The following is a 21,791-nucleotide window of genomic DNA, read 5'->3' as shown; positions in this document are numbered from 1 at the left end:
CAGCAGCTCATGCACCGTGAAGGAACCAAAGGCCCGGGGTGGGTCCATCTAGAAAAGCCTGGGCTGGGAGCCACCTTGTGGTCAGAGTAGTGCAGAACATGGCTGTTTAACCAGGCAAACGTTTTTGGTTTAAAAAAGGAACAGGCTGTAAAGCTAAAGCATTTTTCAAAGTAATAAAAATGTTCAAAGGAGTTGTGTGGTTTATAGCAACTCCCAGGACACCCTTTTTCAGACAGAATTAATCTGCAGTCTCTGTTGAGTATAAGCAGTATGGATTTCTGCTAAGAGCATTGTATGATTGAACAACTCGTGACTTAGGCCAGAGCCGTAGTTCTCAGAGTGGGGTCTGTGGGACTCAGGAGGTCCACGAAGTCACCTTCTCCGACTACATTTCAACTATGTCATCCAAAAAAAAAAACCATATCACAACAGGTTGAAAGTGGAGGAAGAGGGGCGCCTGGATGGCTCAGTTGGTTAAACGTCCAACATCAGCTCAGGTCATGATCTCGCGATTCGCGAGTTCGAGCCCTGTGTCAGGCTCCCTGCTGACAGCTCAGAGCTCAGAACCTGGAGCCTGCTTTGGATTCTGTGTCTCCCTCTCTCTCTGCCCCTCCCCTGCTCACACTCTGTCTCTCTCTCTCTCAAAAATGAAGAAACTTAAAAAAAAAATTTTTTTTTAAGAAAGTGGAAGAAGAACTAAGAATCCCGCTGTCTTCTATTAAAGCAGATATTTCAAGAGATTTGCAAAATGTAAAATAATGATACCCCATCACCATAACTTTTGAGGGGTTTTTTTTCTTGGAAAAGATAGTTATTTTGCAAAAAGCGTGTTGTTTATGGTAACACGTAATTACTTTTCAATTAACAAATACTTTTTAAATTTCTAAGTTTTAATTTCTACATGATAAACATTGATAGACATAACCCTGCTGCGCTCCCTCACTCCACACCCACAAAGTTCCATGGGGTCTTCGCTAATGGTTAAGAGCGTCAAGGGGCCGTGAGCACAAAAAGTTGGAGACCAGCTGGAATAGAGCAACAGGTCGTCCTGAGCGTTCAAAACACCACAGAACGTGGACGGATGAGTGACTCAGAACCGCATACGGGCGGAGAATCAGGTTAACTTGCACTGGTCTTTCCATCAACCTCTGCTTTGAAGGCCCAACATCTCCTGCTTGTGAGGTTGTAGGAGACACCTTCTAGATGTCCCCCTAGATGTTTGCCCTTCACCGTCTCTGGTGCCTTCGGGCAGGCACTTCCCCTGCACCGCCGCCAGGAGACCGGCTGTGTGTGGACGCCACGGCCCCATGCGGCGCCACCAATGGCCCTCACCTCACACCAGCACCCTGGGACTCCTGGCCCCCGCACTGGGAACCCAGGAGGGCAAGGAAGTTGAAGCCTGTGGGGCCAGCCTTGGACCAATGGCATTTGGGGGCAAGCGGACGTGTCTCTCTCCCCCCTGCCTGCCACGGGCCGTGCTGAGGCCCAGCCTTCTCTGCAGCCCCCCCAGGAGCCGGAGCAGTGAGGTAGGTGCGCTGGGGGCCAGTGGCGACTAGCTCCTTGGCCCTTGCGGTCAAGGCCTCTCTCAAAACTGTAATTCTGTAAAGCGAGGCCCGGGCAGAGTTGGCCGTTTCCCCACATTCTCAGCATCCGCCAAATGATCTTCAAAAGAGAGTGGCACTTCTCGTGAGTTATTTTGCCATTTCATTGGACTCAGAGCCACAAGATGAAGTCAAAGCAGCCGCTGCCAGCACCGCAGTCTCCCGAGAACGAAAGCCTCAGGGTTTCCCAAAGTGACGTTCTTTTCTACTGTGCAAAATGTTATCATTTACCGCGCAGGGTGTTCAGGCTCTCTCCAAGCTCTCAAGATACAGGGGCGCCTGGGTGGCCCCGTCAGTCAAGCGTCCGACTCTTGGTTCCAGCTCAGGTCATGATCTTGTGGCTTTGTGGGTTTGAGCCCCTCATTGGGCTCTGCGCTGGCAGCATGGAGCCTGCTTGGGATTCTTCCTCTCTTCTCTCTCTGCCCCGCCCCCACTCGCGTTGTCCCTTTCTCCCTCAAAATAAATACATAAACTTAAAAAAAAAAAAACAACTCTCAAAATTTATAGTCTGTATGTCTGTATCCTTAAAGGAATTTGTGTAAAATTGTGTATTGACTCAAGTTCATCTACTACACATGTTACATAATAAAGGAGAAATCAGGAATTCCCTCTTTTTGAGTTTTTACTTATCCCGTTCAAATTTTTTGAAACCTTGAGATGTAACTTACATAATTGTCATGTCATAAAATTCACACTTAAAAAATATAGCACTGAGTGCTTTTAAGTAAGTGTTTCTACTGTGCAACCATTACCCCAATCCGGTGTTAGGATATTTCCGTTACCCTAATGAGATCCTTCACACCCATTCACCATTATCCAACCCCAACCCCAACCCCAGGAAACCACTGATCTACTTTCTGTCCCTATGGTTCACCCTTTCCAGACATTGAAAGAAAATCATACAACACGTGGCCCTTTGTGACTGGCTTCTTCCGCTCAGCCTAACGTTGTCAAGGTCCATCCGTGTCGTCTGTGTCACAGTATCGCCTTCCTTTTTACTGCCCAACAGTATTCCATTGTGTGAGGATATCACATTTTGTCCCCTCACCAGCTGACGGATATTTGCGGGGTTTTTTCCTGCTCTTTTTGGCTGTTGGGCATAATGCTGGCTGAATATTCGCATGTGAGTCTGTGTGCGGATGTACGATTTCATCTCTCCTGGGAGTGAAACCACTGGGTCGTTTGGCGGGTTTATGTTTAGCCAAGAAAGTGCCCAACCGTTCTCCAAAGTGGCTGCATCTGTCATTATTTTCAGCTAATCGCCTTCGTAGTCTTACTGCCATCCTCACAGCCTCCTCAACTTTACGAATCAGGATGCTGTGTTCAATAGCAAGCAACCTGGCCAATTTTCAGTGCAAATTGCAGTCTTGCCAGGAAACCAGAGGTGAGCTGAAGAAGCTGCGCCCGGCCGGCTTGCATGACAAAGGGGACGTGGTATTTACTGTCGCAGGAGGGGGTCGAGAAGGGAGAAGGGAAGTGTCATTCAGAAGGACGCCACCACCGGCCGGTGTTTCTTGCTTTCTCTTCCCCAGCCCTTTCACCTCCAGGCCGGCCGCAGTCCAGGGAAGGGTCGGTTCCCATGAGCACCGAGGACAGCTGCGGGGGCTGTGGCCGCCAGAAGAGCTGTCTCTTAAGACTCTTCAAGGTCACTTCCAGGACTGCGTCTTGGACGCTTGCCTCAGCACCAATGGGCCCACTCCCCCCTGGGGTTGAAGAGCCTGCGTCCCTTACCGATGCCCCAAGGAGTAGAGTGCCCTTCTGTCTGACTCGGGTCGGCCTCTCCCGGTCCAACTGCTCTGTGCCAACGCACCCCCTTCAGTAAACGGTGAGTCCCTGGTGGGCTCAGCCATCCAAGACCGCTTGCTGGACAGCCTTGCTCAGTCCTCAACAGGCCCACTTTTTCTTGGAAAATAATTCATTCCTCTCCCCCTTCTCCATCTTCCTGCTCCTCCTCCCTCCTCTGTTTCTCCTCTCTGCACTCCCCCCCCTTCCCTACTTCCTTCTCGCTTTCAACAAACCTGCACAGAGCACCCACCAGTGACAGGACTTGTGCAGGAGACGAGAAAACAAAACAACTAAGGCACGGTCCTGCCATCAGGGAGCTCACACTGTAGGGAAGACAAACACATAGACAGCTACTCTTTTTTAATGTAATAAATTCTGGGATTAAGATAATCAGGCCAGGGGCGCTTGGATGGCCCAGTTGGTTAAGCGTCAGACTCTTGGTTTTTTCTGAGCCAAAACCAATCATGATCTCACGGTTCATGAGGTCCAGCCCCACATCGGGCTCTGCACGGATAGTGTGGAGGCTGCTTGGGATTCTCTCTCTCTTTGTCTCTCTCAAAATAAATAAATAAACATTAAAAAATAAATAGATAAAATAAAAGAACCAGGCTTTTATGGAGAGAATGAAAAACATTTTTAACATTTTGTGATTTGCCTTTTAATTTTTATTGGAAGAATAAGTGAATAATTTTAGTGTACAAAAATTTTAGATTTTTTATAAAGTCAAATGTGACATTATTTCCTCTGAGATGTTTAAATGTGTGTTCTCATCTATCCAGAAATGGGCTATTAATCTTTTTTCATTCTAGTGTTGCTTTATTTTCATGTTTACTTTTCACTCATTAATCATCTGAAACATATTCTCATGTATGATGTGAGAAGACACTCCGACTTAAATTTTTTCTAAGAGCTTATGTGTTTAGTATGCAATGAACACCTACAAAGTGACAAGAATAATTGGGACACCTGGGTGGCTCAGTCGGTTGAGTGTCCGACTTCAGCTCAGGTCATGATCTCACAGTTCGTGGGTTCGAGCCCCGCATCAGGTTCTGTGCTGACGGCTCAGAGTCTGGAGCCTGCTTTGGATTCTGTGTCTCCTTCTCTCTCTGCCCCTCCCCCACTCACGCTTTGTCTCACTCTGTTTCTCAAAAATAAATAAATGAAGAAAAAAATTTAAAAAAAAAAGAATAATAACAGCATCCTGATATGAAAAATGGGTGAGGATTATGAACGGGAAGTTCACAGAAGGGAAACAAGGCACCAATAATGTATGGCAGATGCTTCACCTAATCTTCACCATTAGGTGAACAAATGCAAATTAAAATACTGAGGTACCATTTTCACCTAACACTATGGCAAAGACTAAAAACGATGACGTTCTGATATGGTTACATTGAAATGGACACTCCTGTGCTGTTGATGAAAATAAACATGGTTACAACTTTTCTAGAGAATGATTTGGCGATCATTTCTAAGGAATCAATGAAAACTGAGGACAAACATTTATGCACACAAGTATTTATTTTAACAATTTTATAACAGTATTTTTAAAAAGCAATTTTATGTCCAGTAATATGATGACAATGAACAATATTATGATCTAATTCTACTGCCATATTGACATTTTATGAATCTTTAGATATCTTGTTTCCAAAGAGGTTTTTTTTTTAATTTTTGCTTAAAGTCTCTTTTTTTAAATGTTTGTTTACTTTGAGAGAGAGAGAGAGAGGGAGAGAGAGACAGCACAAGCAGGGAAGCGGCAGAGAGAGAGGGAGACAGGCTCCAGGCTCTGAGCTGTCAGCACAGAGCCCGATGTGGGACTCGAACTCACGAACTGTGAGATCATGACCTGAGCCAAAGTCGGGTGTCTAACCGATGGAGCCATCCAGGCACCCCTATTTTCCAAAGAGTTTTTAATGGCAAGCTAAATAATCAATATATAATGTTAAGTTTAAAAATGCTATATGTATTTATTTATATGTAAAATAAAGCTATATGTATACTGTGATCTCAGTTATGGAAAGTAGAGAGAAAAAGAAAGTGAAATATATCAAAATTTTAAATGTCTGAAAAGAAATACGACAAAGTTAAAAAATGGTTGCCTTTTTGGGGTGGTGTAATCGTGGGTGCTTTTTTGTTCCTTCTTCTTTATATCTTCTATATATTTCTAAATTTTCTGCAATGAAAGTATGATGCTTTATATAATTATAAGAAGGTAAAAATGTGGGACGCCTGGGTGGCTTGGTCGTTGAAGTGGCCGACTCTTGATTTCAGCTCAGAGCATGACCTCTCCGTGAGATCTAGCCCCGAGTCTGTGCTGTGCTGCCAGTATGGAGCCTGCTTGGGATTCTCTCTTTCCATCTCTCTCTCTGCCCAGCTCACACTTGCTCACCCTCTCGCAAAATAAATAAAAGGCCTGGGCTCTAAGGTCACTAGGTGCCAGAAGACGAATCCTTAAGAAAGTAATACGAGTAGAAGATGATAAAGTTTTACTTATAAATGTGACATTCCCGGTAATATAACAGTTAATGCAGCCATGAATCATCTAAGAGACGTTTTGATTTTACTACATTATAATGACACGTGTAATAATTTAAGACAAGGAGATCAACCCAGTCTGCTCAGAATGATAAACAACTAGATATAAACTAGTGCATTTGGATGTGTGGCCATGTGCCTGTCACGCCCAAAGTCTCGTCCTCTGTTCCCTCCCGGGGAGAAGGTGTCCAGAAGCAGGGAATGGGGTGTCTTACCTCTGGGCCTGCCGTCTGCTCCAGGGAAGGGTAGGAGGTCCCCCAGCTGGTGAGGGAACTGTCTGGGGCACAGTCTCTGGCACTTAGCTGCGGGGCAGACATTCCCTTCTCTGGGCCACTGTGGGAAGAAGTGGTGGAGGCCCTGGGCTGACTCCCCAGAGTGGCTCTTGTGCAAGCAAAGCAGGGATTCGGTCAGGTCCTGGTGGGTTTCAGGTGCAAAGCCCCTGAAGTTCTGGCCTATTGTCCCTCACAGCGGTGCCGCTCTTCGCCACCACATTCAAGAGCGTGGGGGCCCCTTCTGGAACAAGTGTCCAGGTTTATGTCCCAGGCCTTTGGTGACCCAGCCCAGCAATTCCTGATTTGTTCCTTCTCTCTCTCCAGCTGTCCCATCCTTTTGTATCTTCCTACACAAAAGGCCCTTTCTTTGTCTTCTTTCACAGCAGTCTTGTAGATGATCCCTTAAAACCAGAACCCAAATCTCCTACAATCCCCTGCCATGTCCCCGCCATGGGTTCCTCTCCCCTCCTGAGCAAAGATGGCTCAGTCTAGTGGGCACATCCTTTGTGGTAGGTTGGTACTCGCTGCTACTCAACCCAAGGTTGTAGCCTAGCGTGAAGGCACAAGCGCCCTCTGTGCCTGTCCGGCGGTTCCCTACTGGAGCCCGGAGGGCCCAGCCCACCGCTGAACACTGGTCTGTGGCTCCCACTGCTCAGGCCACTGGAAGGGTTGGCTGTTCTCCCACAGGCTCTTAAGTAGAACACAGAAGTAAGAGTAACAGAAAACAAATACTTTCTAAAAAACAGAAAAAGGCGTATCTTTGTACATAGATCCTTTTCTGTATCTCCAATTATATCCTTAAGACCATTTTTAAGGCTCTTGGCACATATTTTCAACTTGACTTTCCAGAAGGATTGTGCCGATTTATACTCCCATGAGAGTGTTGACTTGATAATATCTCTTGTGAATGTTGTCTTTATCTTACTCTTTAAATATTTCATTTCTGGATTTTGAATATACACAACATGTATATGCATGAATATATACAACATGATGTTTCATGTAGGCTTTTGCTTTTCATTCTGGAACTGCGGCTGACGCCCAAAGCCACGCACAAAGGATGCTAAGAACTCCACATTCTATGTTCAGGGAGACGTCGAGACCCCTCTGGACTTCCTGAGAAATGCCAGGGGACAGCCCACCCCATCACCAGTCAGCTCTCCAAACCCTCTCACTTCCCCAGTCAGGATAAAGCTTTTTACTCACTCGTTGGACTTTGGCTCAGCCGGAGTTGTTGCTCATCAGGAAACTGTGTCATCTAAGCAGGGAAGGATACCAGGGAGGGGATGAAGGGTGAAAGAGGGAAGGCAAGAAGCAGTTCACAGTAATCACGTGGCTAGATTTCTGCCCTTCCGTGAAGTAAGATTGTGTGAGTTGAGTGGATGCCGTGGGTGAGAGCCGTACCTGACAAGCCGAGCCAAGAAGGCCGCCCATCGAGCTAGGTGTAGCAGGTGTGGAGGGCCAAGGGGAGCAGAAGCCTGTACAACAGGCCAGATAGGAGCTGGACCTCCCAAGTCAGGGTCTTGTCCAGATTCACTGCTCCTGGCGTGTGAATCTCCCTCCACAGGTCCCCTCCCATGCTCCCACGGAAGCGCCAGCCTTGGGGGACAACCTCACAGAGCTCATGTCAATCAGGACTGGCTAGAGAGACAGGGATGACCAACCGAAGGAGGAACTTAGCATGAGATAATGAAGTGAAACCCCAGGGCCCCTCACCTGCATAAGCCCATTTCAGCTTTAGTACTCAAGTGTCTCCAACGTTTCATACATTTTTATAAGCTTTAGCCCTAAGTCCTGGGTCTGCACCTGACAGGCAGTCACATAAGGAGACCTCTGTCTCTTACACTCTTCTTTCTTTCTCCAGCATCAAAGATGCCAGGAAAGAGGAAAAGGTGGGGAGGTTGATTTACCCACCGCCCATTTCAGGTTCCAAGGCATTTGTGCAGCCTGCATTTGAAAGTAAAGAATCCGCCCAAAATGTCTTCAAGGGACTAGCTACCTGGTGGGAAAGGTAACTTGATTTTGGAAAAAACTGCTGGGGGAGAGGGATATATACTATATTTTATGTTACATTCTAATGGATTTAAATGAACTAGATTCAAAAGTTACGAAAAGTTATAGGGGCGCCCGGGTGGCTCAGTCGGTGAAGCATCCAACTCTTGGTTTTGGCTCAAGTCACAATCTCTTGGTTCATGAGATCAAGCCCTGCGTTGGGCTCTGCACTGACTGCACAGAGTCTATTTAGGATTCTCTCCCTGGTTCTTTCTGCCCCTCCCTAGCACGAGTGCATGCATACTCTCTCAAACTAAACAAACGAACAAACATGAAAACATTTTTAAGTCATGGGGGCGCCTGGGTGGCTCAGTCGGTTGAGCGCCCAACTTCGACTCAGGTCACGATCTCGCGGTTCGTGGGTTCGAGCCCCGCGTCGGGCTCTGTGCCGACAGCTCAGAGCCTGGAGCCTGCTTCGGATTCTGTGTCTCCCTCTCTCTCTGCCCTCCACCTCCCACTCACACTCCATCTCTCTCTCCTTCAAAAATAAACAAACATTTAAAAAATTAAAAAAATGTTAAGTTATGAAAAGGTGTTTAACTGTGGTTCTCAAACCATATGTTGAGGTACCCTGTGCACAGTCAATTCACAAGGGCAGTAAGAGATGTTCTAATTTTTTTCCCTTTAATTCACAAATTGGTAGGAAAACAGAAGTAATGTCTGTTGGACGCCATTCTACTAACTCCGGGGAGCTCATACTTTCAACATCAGATCACACTACTTTCCTTGCAATGACATATTTCTTTGCAAAGCTGGGATTTTGTGGGTGCCATGATAAAAAGCAAGTACCTTGTGAAGATCACTGCGGAATGGGAAAGGAGTGGCAACGGCATCTAGTCTCGTTCCGGGATTTGAGGAGTTGTGCAGTGCCCAAGAAGCGCACACATCCGATTAGCAATTGCGGTTACTTAAGGATAGAATAAAAATTGCATTTTTTCTTTCAGTTTAAATGAAATTTTTTTTTCAAACGACTACTAGGTTTTTGGGACACAAATACTAAGTTGCTTAGAACTAACTATATAATAAATGGAAGTATCAGCTGGTTGTTTTGGCATCGGAGCACTGAGAAAATATTACTGAGACACTAGAATACACAGACTAGAATGTTCAATAGTGAGTAGGTCTCCCTCTCTGCCAGTAAGTTCCCACCCAGGGAGGCAACTACAGATACTTATTTCTTGTATGTCCTAGAGATATTTAATGCACATAATAGTAGCTAACATTTGTTTAAATTTCACTTTGTGTCAAGCACTCTTCCTAAGCTTTGCATGTTTTAATGAATTGAATCCTCTAGGATACAGATGCTGTGATTACTCCTTTTATAGACGAGGACACTGACACTCGGAGGCTAATTAACTGCCCAAATCCACACCCTCAATCATGCCTTCAGGGTCAGAGCTCTTAGATTTACTCTATATTACCTTTGTGCCAGCTTTAGATATTTAGGATTTTATTTTTAAGTAATCTCTACACCCAACATGGGTGAGACCCAACCCTGAGATCAAGGGACACATGCTCTACTGACTAAGCTAGTCAGGCACCCCATGTATGTTATCTTTATATATATATATATATATATATATATATATATATATACACACACACATACATACATATATATACATACATACATACATACATATACATATATATGTGTATATATATATATATATAATTGTTAAAAATGTCAATTTGATAGAAAAAATACCAGTTGTTTGAATATTAGTGAAAGCAAGCATTTTTTGTACCTATGTTTACTGGTCATTTATATTTATTCTTTCCATGACATTCCTTTTATATGAACCTCTTTAAGGTTTCAAAATGTCACTTCTTCCTAGGATGTCTCTAAAAAAAATTAATGGGTTAATTATTTTTGAAGTAACCATTCAGACAGAAAGGCCAATTATTGTGCTAACTGGAATCTTCTAAATTTCAGTAGGTTAAATTCATTTTTTTTAAATTACAAGCTTACTTTCAGTGCCTGGGTAGCTCAGTGGGTTGAGCATCCAACCCTTTGGCTCAGGTCATGATTTCATGGTTTGTGAGTTTGGGTCCCGCTATCAGGCTCCATGCTGACAGTGTGGAACCTGCTTGGGATTCTCTCTCTTCCCTGTCTCCTCTCTCTCTCTCTCTCTCAAAAGAAATAAACTTTAAAAAAATAAAAAAATAAAATTAGAAGTTTACTTTGTAGGGATGCCTCGTTGGCTCAGTAGGTTGAGCTTGTGGCTCTTGATCTTGGGGTCATGAGTTCGAGCCCCACGTTGGATATAGAGATTACTGTAAAAAATAAAATCCCCAAAAAAATGGTTTTAAAAAAAGTTTACTTTCTAGAGACCTAATCTTGCGTCTTCCTTCATCACTTCTAGGTTAAAATGGTTATTTGAGAAAAATAAAGAGAACAATCTCTCTAACTCATAAAAGAAACCTCAAACGTTTGTGTCTGACAATGGATGATTGCGAATGCTACAGAAATCATTTAATGCTACCTGTTTCTCTCTTTTTTTTTTAAGTATGTATGTGTGTACGTATTTAGAGAGAGTTTATACCAAATAAATACAAATAGATAACTGCTGCAAGTCTTTTTTCTTCACGATAATAGTTTACATTATGTGATCACAGCTGAAACAAAAACAGATATTAAGATAATAAGAATACATGTGGAAATACTCTTAGGCAAATATATTTAGTGGTTTGATTTCCTTTACTCTAGAATAGAGTACAGAATATACTGATAATGATATACTTGTCTGTGCCTAATCCAGTAGACAATTTATCCTGAATTCTATTCATTATTTTAGCCGATACTTAGGGGTACTCAGTCCATACTAACTAAGTACCATAGCTTCTCGGAGTTCCAAATCAAACCAACAAACAGCAGAGGGAGCTGGTGAAGTACTTTTGCAAGTGAGATCTGTGTTCACTCCAAGGGTCCATAAAATTTCTTGGCAAGCTATTTTCATGGAGAGGAAAATAAGAATTCTTTGCCAAATCACCTGTGAATTGCAATGTTTTCTTTTAGGTTTTTCCTTCTATATTTATACATTCTAGGAAGGTGCTGTTGAAGCTACATAGTCAGAAACAGGTTTCTATAACGTTAAGGCAAATCTGCAGTATATGCAACCCCCCCCCCAAAAAAACCTGGAGAATTGTTGAGGGACCCTTGAATGGCATGACTTACTCTGTTCATGAGCCATTAGGGACACCTAATATTTGTTCATTCCATACTGAGTCAACAAAAATATACTGAGCAGCAGTATGTCCAATGTAGGTATTGAGCATCACTTTGTACAGATTGATTGAATGCTTAAAATCAAAGCTTGAATGTAAAATCCCTGGGCATTTCTACATAAACTTATCACAAGTCTTTGCAGAACAACACAATAAGGCAGGTAGGATTATCTGATTCCATTCATAAGCTCTAAGGTCTTTACTTTCATCAAACTTGAAATTAGTAGGGGCACCTGGCTGGCTCAGTTGGTACAGTGTGTAACTCTTGATATCAGGGTTGTAAGTTCAAGCCCCGTGCTGGGTGTAGAGATTATTTAAAATAATTTTTTTGGGGGGGGCGCCTGGGTGGCTCAGTCGGTTGAGAGACCGACTTCGGCTCAGGTCATGATCTCACAGTTGATGAGTTTGAGCCCCACGTCAGGCTCTGTGCTGACAGCTCGGAGCCTGGAGCCTGCTTCTGATTCTGGGTCTCCCTCTCTCTCTGCCCGTCCCCCTCTCATGCTCTGTCTCTCTCTGTCTCAGAAATAAATAAACATTAAAAAAATTTAAAAAAAATAATTTTTTTTAAACGTTGACATTTGTAGTAAGTAATACCTTCCAGATTTAGATGAATTTAGAACTCTGGAGAGAGAATCACTTTAAGATTACAGAAAGAACACAGTTTTACTTCAGATATGACTCTTTCTTTCTTTTAAGGAAATGTGTAAGGAGGACTGGTCGGGGCAGTCTTTGACAAGAAGTGGGCTTGAGCTTTGCTGGAAGATAAATAGGAGGAAAATCATTGCAGGAGACAGGGATCCTATTCCAGGTGAGGCGACAGTCAGAGGGCAGAGGCCCAAATGCAGCTGCTGTGGCTGGTCTCTACGACAGGGGAACCAGCCTGGCTGAGGTAGATTATGACTTCTGTAGTTCAAAAACAAGCAAACCAGCTCTTGCCCTATACTATGTTCCTTTGCCCTAGCGTCAGAGGATGCTATTCCAAAGAGATGCATTCTCTAAAGCAGTGGTTCTCAAAGTTTTTGTTTTGGAACGCCTCCACATTCTTTATTATTATTATTATTATTATTATTTACATTTATTTATTTTTGAAAAACAGAGTGAGGCAGAGCACGAGCAGGAGAGGGGCAGAGAGAGAGGGAGACCCAGAATCCGAAGCGGGCTCCAGGCTCTGAGGCATCAGCACAGAGCCCGATGCGGGGCTCGAGCTCACGGACAGTGAGATCATGACCTGAGCCGAAGTCGGACACTCAACTGACTGAGCCACCCAAGCGCCCCTAACACCTCCACAGTCTTAAAAAAAGTATTCACAAGGGACCCACTGAAAGCTAAGAGGCCCTCTCTCCACTGAAGAGATTGCTTACAGAAGCTGAGGGGTTTTCCCCACTCTCCTTCAGGGTGTCTATCAGAAAACTGATAACAACTGCTCTGTGTTCCTGTTGTTCAAAGAACCCTGTCTTTGTTCCAGGTCCTTCTCAGTGCCTAGGTGACCCGGAGGCTTTATGGACCAGGATATTTTAGGATGCTTGGCAAAAAAGGTGCCATCAATAACAATACGTTCTACTCAGGCCCACGGGGTCCAGGTGCCAGTGTTCATATTACACACTTGGGGCAGAAGGTGCTTTCTGGGCCACGCCGCGTGACGACAGCATGCTGGAGGCCGCAGAACCACCTGAGGCGTCTCTAGGGACAGCCACCTACTGCGGCGGCTGCTTGAAGAAGACGCACTGCTCGTGTGTACACAAATCTGAGGACAAGGCCAGAGCACCAAGAGTATGAACAGAAGCTGCGGGAAGAACTTCAGAAATTAATCCCACTTTTCTGTGACCATCCACGGGTTTAAATGTTTAAGAATTAGGGCAAAGCAACATCACTGCAGATTCTCCCTTACAGGGAAGTGACAGTCCCCACAGACATCTGACAGCGATATAGGCCTTCACTCGCCCACTGGTTTATCAAAATCCAGCCCGGTCATTCCTCTCAGCTCTTGCGGCCACGGAGCATGGTCCCCTTTGTGGGGAGGGCAGAGACAGAGTCACAAGAGACTTGTCGCTCTCAGACAACCCAACCTTATCCCAGGCGAGCTTCCTCCTTTCTCCAGCCCTCCACAACATCCAGGGACTGGCCTGTGTCACCTCCTCACAGAAGAAATTGTGTCCCTATCAGGGGCGCCTGGGTGGCTCCGTTGGTTAAGCGTCTGACTCTTGGTTTCGGCTCAGGTCATGAAATTCCGGCTTCGTGGGTTTGAGCCCCGCATCAGGCTCTGTGCTGGCCGTGCGGAGCCCGCTTGGGATTCTCTCTCTCCCTCTCTCCCACTTGTGCCGTCTGTCTCTCTCCAAATAAATAGATAAGCTTTAAAAAAGAAAAAAAGAAAGCATGTCACTATCATCCTCTGCCCACTGGCGAGCAGCTCTGGCTTGGATTCTTCTCGACAACCAGAGGAAATTGCAGGATTTCGTCCCCTTGATATGACTCGAAAAGGCTGAGCAGGCTTGCTTGAGAGGAACTTCCAGGCCAAGAACAAGCTGTCCTTTTGCCCACCCCTCTTCCAAACCTCTCACGCTCCACAACCGCCAATGGCCCAGGATCTGGATTCTGACACGCTGCAGCATCCGCTAACACCCCCTCTCTCAACGGCACCTTTCCAGTCTTGCCGCGGCCGCTCCGTTTCAGCGGCTCCAGGCTGTTTAGAAGTCATTCCGTTTTCCAGGTCGGGACGCTCCTGTTGGGGAACGTCGTCAAAGAGACACGACTGCCAATTGACCTATGAGCTGGGCCCAGGCACCCCTCCTCCCTCCTCCCCTGTCCTTGGAATGTGGGTTCCACTTGCTTTTCCCACCCCCAGAGGCTGCTCCAGGGACATAGTCTTGAAATGATTTGGTGCCAAGAACAACTGCACCATATACCTGACAGAGCACTTAGAAATTTTTTTTAAATGTCTATTTATTTTGAGAAAGAGAGAGAGTGCATGTGTGAGAGAGAGCAGAGGAGGGCAGAGAGAGTGGGAGACAGAGAATCCCAAGCAGGCTCCAAGCAGTCAGCATAGAGCCCGACGTGGGGCTCGATCTCACAAAGTGAGAGATCCTGACCTGCGCTGATACCAAAAGTCCTTCTAGGGGCACCTGGGTGGCTCAGGCTCAGTCGGTTGAGAGACCGACTTCGGCTCAGGTCATGATCTCATGGTTTGTGAGTTCGAGCCCCACGTCGGGCTCTGTGCTGACAGCTCAGAGCCTGGAGTCTGCTTCTGATTCTGTGTCTCCCTCTCTCTCTGCCCCTCCCTCACTCATGCTCTGTCTCTGTCTGTCTCAGAAATAAATAAACATTAAAAAAAATTAAAAAAAAAATAAACAGCTCAGTGAGTTGGCTTCTCAAAAAGCAAAAAAAAAAAAAAAAAAAAAAAAAAAAAAGTCCTTCTAATTACTTTTAAGATTTGGCAGGTGGGTATGGAGATCCATTTGTCTTGCTGCTGCCCAAGACAATCCTTGAATGTAAGTTCCCTTTGCTATTATTAAAAGTGCTACCAGCTCAGGTCATGATCTCACGGTTCGTGAGTTCAAGCCCCACGTCAGGATCTGTACTGACAGCTCGGAGCCTGGAGCTTGCTTCTGATTCTGTCTCCCGTTCTCTCTGCCCCTCACCTGGTCTCTCTCTCTTTCTCTCTCAAAAATAAATAAACATTAATAAAAAAAAAAAACCCTGCTATCTACCAACCCCGAAGTGGCCTCCTTTTTCTTCAGTCTCTCCCTGCCCTCTGCTTATGGGGACCAGTTTCCATCTATATCAGGAAAGCTCCCGAGGGTGCTGCGAACCCAACAGCCCCCTGCCCTTGCATGGCCTGGCTGTAGCATCATGCACTTGAACTGCGCAGCAAACCCCACGTCAGCTAGTAACCTCTAGACTTGAGTCCGCCATCAGGTCACAAAGCAGTTCTGGGAGGGGTCTCCTGCAGCAGATGGGTTCATTTGGAGCCCGTGAGAATCTGTGAATAACTCATGTCTTCGGGTTGTTGGTGATAGGGTTAGTCCCAGACAGTTCTCTGGAAAAATATAAAAGGTCTTTATCACAATCTCAGAAAGTTTTGATTTGATGGATGCTTTCTTCTTCCCCTTCCCCTCCCCTCCCTATTCTTCCTCTTCTCCTTCTTCTTCTTTTTTAAACTAAGTAAACTCTACCCCCAGCCTGGGGCTCGAAGTCACACACCCAAGATCAAGAGTTCCATGCCCTAGGGACTGCCCTAGCCAGACACCCCTAATCGACGGCTTCTAATATTGAGCTCTACATACAAGCAATGTGGAGTGTTCTATGCGGTTATTGGTTAGAAGCATTTTTCTTAATAGGGGAGTCACTGAGTTTTTATATAAGCGAAGAAAAAAAAGGAAGAGAAAAATAGACTACGAAATTGTTGTACCACAGAGGTCAATGGCAGGAGAAAAGTCCTGATTTTGCACTCTAAAAGTTAAGTTGGTTCAAAATAAATTTCGGGATGGTAGGTAATGACAGGAGGAGGGATACAGCCGCTCCCCAGCTACTTCTCGCTGATAACTCACATGCACACACCCCAAAGATGCGCTGTATCTTAGTAAAGTACCGAATATTTGAGAACTCCAAATATTAACACAGACACTTCACAGACACGTGATATACGCAGAAACACGCTTTGTGTGGAAAAGAAATAGTTTAAAGAGATGTTTCCCTTTGGTCTATCATGCTTTTGTTTCTGGGGAAATATATTAGGTTCCTATAAATTTGGTACTGTAACTCTTCTGGTTCTGTACTGCTGCCTCCAAAGTTTTCAGAAATTTGAGTTATAAGATTCCTTACCATTTTCGGGATCAAATATCTTCTATATCAAAGGGAATCATTTTTATTAAGTGTTCTCATTTAATTTGGGCTTTACAGATAGATAGCTGCTAAAAGAGATTTTGTTCTTCTCTTGATTCTCAAGTAAAATAGTATAATCCCTCTGTTGCATAATTCATGTGATTCATCTATATTTCTTTTTTTAAAGTAATCTCTATGCCCAATGTGGGGCTCGAACTCACGACCCCAAAATCAAGAGTCACATGTTTTACTGACTGTGCCAGCCAGGTGCCCTAATTCATGTATATTTCTCGTCAGGGCTTTTTTTTTTTTTTTTTCTTTTAAATTCACATCCAAATTAGCATATAGTGCAACAATGATTTCAGGAATAGATTCCTTAATGCCCCTCACCCATTTAGCCCATCCCCCTCCCACAAACCCTCCAGGAACCCTCTGTTCTCCATATTTAAGTCTCTTCTGTTTTGTCCCCTCCCTGTTTTTATATTATTTTTGCTTCCCTTCCCTGTGTTGATCTGTTCTGGGTCTTAAAGTCCTCATATGAGTGAAGTCATATGATATCTGTCTTTCTCTAATTTGACTTAGCATAATACCCTCTCGTTCCATCCACATAGTTGCAAATGGCAAGACTTTCTGATTGCTGAGTAATACTCCATTGTATATACATACCACATCTTCTTTATCCATTCATCCATCGATGGACATTTGGGCTCTTTCCATCGTTAGGACTTTCATATATAGTAGGGCACAGTGCTATCCTAATGATATGCCTCTTAACTGTGAATGGATTACTTACTAGTACTTGTTAGTGACTTACACCAACAAGGCATTCTCTGGTTTTTAGTAAGGTCAGTAATGGCTTTACGGACATCCGTCAGAATTCCTGGCTCTATGCCCCTATGACCTACAGCGCTGCATTTGCAAAACAAATAGCTGGATCTACAGCTATATCTACACGGTGGCTCTTCGTAGAGTGAGGCCAACTTACGTAAGCCGTTTGGCACCTGATGTGGCAATGTGCACAGCAATGGGACAGGAACGGGTGACAGTTATGTGATGATGAGAGTTGGCAGCTGGTCCAGAGTGGTCTTCCCAAGCTTCTCTTTCATTTGGAAACACTTTAGGTGTTCAATTCCTGGCAATTCCTTTATTTTTCATGACAGCATATTAGACTATAATTTTCGTCTTATTTTAATCATTGGAAAATGCAGCATTTTAATTTTAAAAAGTTAAAGGGCACCTGGGTGGCTCAGTCGGTTAAGCATCCGACTCTTGATTTTAGCTAAAGTCATGATCTCACGATTCAGTTAGTGAAATCGAGCCCTACAAGAGCCTGCTTGGGGCTATCTCTCTCCCTCTCTCTTTGCCCCTCTCCCACTCTGTCTCTCTTTTTCTCTCTCTCTCTCTCTCAAAAATAAACATAAAAAAATTTTTAAGTTAAAATTATGCTCCCCTCAATAATCTGAACATTAAAAAAATCAAGCATTAAACCAATTAAAATGAAAGGGAAAAAAACTTAATGATGATTCCAAAGAGTTTTGTACATGTGAATTATATTTATTGGTATCTACTATGTAAAGAAATTAAAATTGGCAAATTAAAGAAATAATAATTTATTTAAATGAACAATAGTAAATCCATTACAAGGTCACATGACACATTTTTTGTGAAAAATAAATATTTTAAAACAAAAATTCAGTGAGATAAGTGGCATTGTTTTTACATTTTTGCAGTTTTCTTTAATGTTTGTCTTAATGGAAGACACCTACATTCTCATATGTGTCTTCATACTCAATACATGGGGACATCACGCATCATGCAGCCTTTGGAAAACCCCAGTGTTCACACTGAAAGAAAGAGAGTAAAAAGGCAAATAATATCTTAGTTTTATTATGAAAATAATTTTCCAATTATTTTATTTAAGCCAAGTCATCAAATTTCACATGAAAAATGGGATGTTCATATTGATTTTTTATTTTTTAATTGATTTTTTGAGTGACAGAGAGAGAGAGACAGAGCATGAGCAGGGGAAGGTCAGAGAGGGAGACACAGAATTGGAAACAGGCTCCAGGCTCTGAGCTGTCAGCAGAGTCCGACATGAGGCTTGAACTCACAGACTGTGAGATCATGACCTGAGCTGAGGTAGGACACTTAACTGACTGAGTCACCCAGGCGCCCTATATTGGTCTTTTAAAAAAGAAATTGGGGTGCCTGGGTGGTTCAGTCGGTTAAGCGTCTCACGTCAGCTCAGGTCGTGATCTCGCGGTTCCTGGGTTCAAGTCCCACATTGAGCTCTGTGCTGACAGCTCAGAGCCTGGAGCCTCCTTCAGATTCTGTGTCTCCCTCTTTCTCTGCCCCTCCCCTCTCATGCTCTATCTCTCTCAAAAATAAATAGTAAACATTAAAAAAAAAACCTTTAAAAAGAAAAAGAAAAAAATTTAATTGTGGAAAAAAAACACTACAGTAACATAAAATTTATCCTTTTAGCCATTCTTAAGTATTCAGTTCAGTAGTGTTAAGTATATTAACAGTGTTGTGCAACAGGTCTCTAGAACTTTTCAATCTTAAAAAACAGAAATTCTATGCCCTAACCATCAGGCAATCATCATTCTACTTTCTATTTCTATGAGTTTTTCTGTTTTAAGTACCTCTTATAAGTGGAATCAAACAGAATTTGTCTTTTTTTTTTAACTGGCATATCTCACTTGGCATAGTCTTCAAAGTTCATCCATGTTATACCAGGTATCAGAATTTGCTTCCTTTTAAAGGCTGATTGATATTCTATTTTATGTCTGTGCTACATTTTGTTTAGCCATGCATCCACTTTCTTCTAAGAGTTTTATACATTTGGTCTTCAATCCATTTTAATTTTTGTTTATAGTGTAAGAAAGGGTCCCCCAGCTTTATTGAGATATAATTTACATATAACGCTGTGCAAGTGTACAACATGGTGATTTACATATATATTGCAAAAGGATTACCACAATAAAGTTACATAACACATCTATCCCTCACATACTTATAATCTGTGTGTGCATGCGTGTGCGTGTCCAACTTCCTTTTTTTTTTTTTTTTTGCATGTTTCTCCAGTTTATCCAACTCCATTTGCTGAAAACACTATCCTTTCCGCATTGAATGGTCTTGGTACTCTTGTCAAAAATCATTTGACTGTGCATATGAAAGCTCATTTCTAGCCTTTCTATTCTATTGTGTTGGTCTATGTGTCTTTATGCCAGTACCACACTGTTTTGATTACTGTAGCTTTGTGATAAGTTTTTAAATCAGGAGTGTGAGTCCTTCAACTTTGCTCTTCTTTTTCCAGATTGTTTTGGCCATTTGGGGGTCCCTTGAGATTCCATATGAATTTTAGGACGGATTTTTCTATTTCTGCAAAAAAAAAAAAAAATCCCATTGAGATTTTCATAGGGATTGCATTAAATCTGTACATCACTTTGGGTAGTACTGACATTTTAACAATAATAGATCTTCCAATCCATGCACATGGGCAGTCTTTCCATTTATCTGTGTCTGCTTTCTTTCAGCAATGTTTTGTAGTTTTCAGAGTATAATCTTTAATTTCCTTGTTTAAGTTTATTCCTAATTATTTTATTCTTTTTGATGTTACTGTAAATGAAGTTGTTTTCTTAATTTCCTTTTCAGGTAGTTCTTTATTAGTACATAGAAATGCAACTGATTTAACTTCTAGTACTATGTTGGGCAGCAATAGTGAGAGTTGGCGTATAGTTGGATCCTGGTTTTTTGTTGTTGTTGCTCGTTTGTTTTTAATTCATTCAGCCAATCTGTGTCTTTTGATTGGGGAGTTTTATTCACTTATATTTAAAGCAATTACTGGAGCGCCTGGGTGGCTCAGTCGGTTAAGCGTCCGACTTTGACTCAGGTCATGATCTCAGTTTGTGAGTTCAAGCCCTGTGTCGGGCTTTGTGCTGACAGCTCGGAGCCTGGATTCTGTGTCTCCTTCTCTCTCTGCCCTCCCCCACTTGTGCTCTGTCTCTCTCTATCAAAAATAAATAAATAAAAATAAAGTAATTACTGATGGGGAAGAACTTACTATTGCCATCTGAAAATAGTTTTGACCTATAGAGCCTCTGAAAGTATCTTAGGGACCAACTGATATTCTGGAACCTACTAGGTGTCCCCAGGCCACACTTTTGAGAACAGCTGGTATTTCATCTGTGTGCTTATGTAGACAAGATGGTTATGACTTGACAAATGGTTTTGCAAAAACACACGATGGGCCCTTGGCAAACACAAAAACAAAACAATATGCATGTTTCATTTATTGTGAAAAGGTTAAAAAATGCAAACACTATATTACGGATTGTATAGACATAAGGAATCTGATAGTGGTCCTACATTACTTTGCCATATTTCGTGATTTTATCTGAAAGACTCAGATAATGTACTAAGCTGCAACAAGTCAACTTTTTCACAGAGGGTATAAATTTGAAGTTACTGAATATCTGAGCACTCAGTGCTGCACTATCAATGGATACAGCAAATTTCAAGACATTTCTAAAATAAGCTTTTAAAAAGGAAAATCTTCAGACTTTCTATAGGCAGTTTTACTCTACTTCTTATATATTTCAAGTATGACACGGATTTTTAATACAGTCTTTACAGTATACATAACTGGAAAAGTTGGCATGATAGCTTGAAATTTATCTCCTTAAGCTATAATAATTCCAAGTGACTTAGTCTTTACCTGGAAGTAATAGCCTAGAGTTAAAAGCATGGAGTATGGGGCTAGGAAGGCTGGGCCCAAATCCCAGTTCTACCATTTCTGAGACAAGTACTTAAGTTGCTATATGCCTCAATTTCCTCAACTTGGGATAATAGCATAATTATATTGGGAGGATGGAATTAGTTAATAGATAAAAACAACTTAGTGTCCTTCATGTGGTAATTGTGTGTAAACATTAACTATCATTTGGTAGTATTCTCAAATTGATTGGAATGTTCACTATTTTGCAATATCCAAATTCTTATATTTAAATAATCCGTATGCTGATCTGATTCTCAGACACCAACTGTGTCCTATCATTCAATTCTGACACTAACTACTGTACAAATGAAGGGCTCGGTCCCACAAGACTGCCTCCACTTTAGATGCCTGTTTTGGAATGCCTGGATGGCTCAGTCAGTTAAGCATCTGACTCTTGATTTTGGCTCAGGTTTGATCTCACAGTTTATGGGTTCAAGCCCCATGTTAGGCTCTGCGCTGACCGTGCAGAGCCTGCTTGGGATTGTCTCCCTCTCTCTCTGCTCCTTCCCTGCTCTCTCTTCAAAATAAATACACTTTTAAAAAATCGTAGATGGCTGTTTCAAGTGTTAGGAACAACCCATACTTCTGACCCACTGGCTATAAATCAGGGATTGCCACGACCCCCTGCTCACATTTGATAATTTGCTAGAATGGCTCATAGACCTCGGGAAAACACTTTCCTTACATTTTCCAGCTTATTGTAAAGGATACAAAAAA

Source organism: Acinonyx jubatus, chromosome A1 (assembly GCF_027475565.1).
Source record: "Acinonyx jubatus isolate Ajub_Pintada_27869175 chromosome A1, VMU_Ajub_asm_v1.0, whole genome shotgun sequence".
Classification (NCBI taxonomy): domain Eukaryota; kingdom Metazoa; phylum Chordata; class Mammalia; order Carnivora; family Felidae; genus Acinonyx; species Acinonyx jubatus.
Note: the sequence above shows the minus strand (reverse complement) of the source record.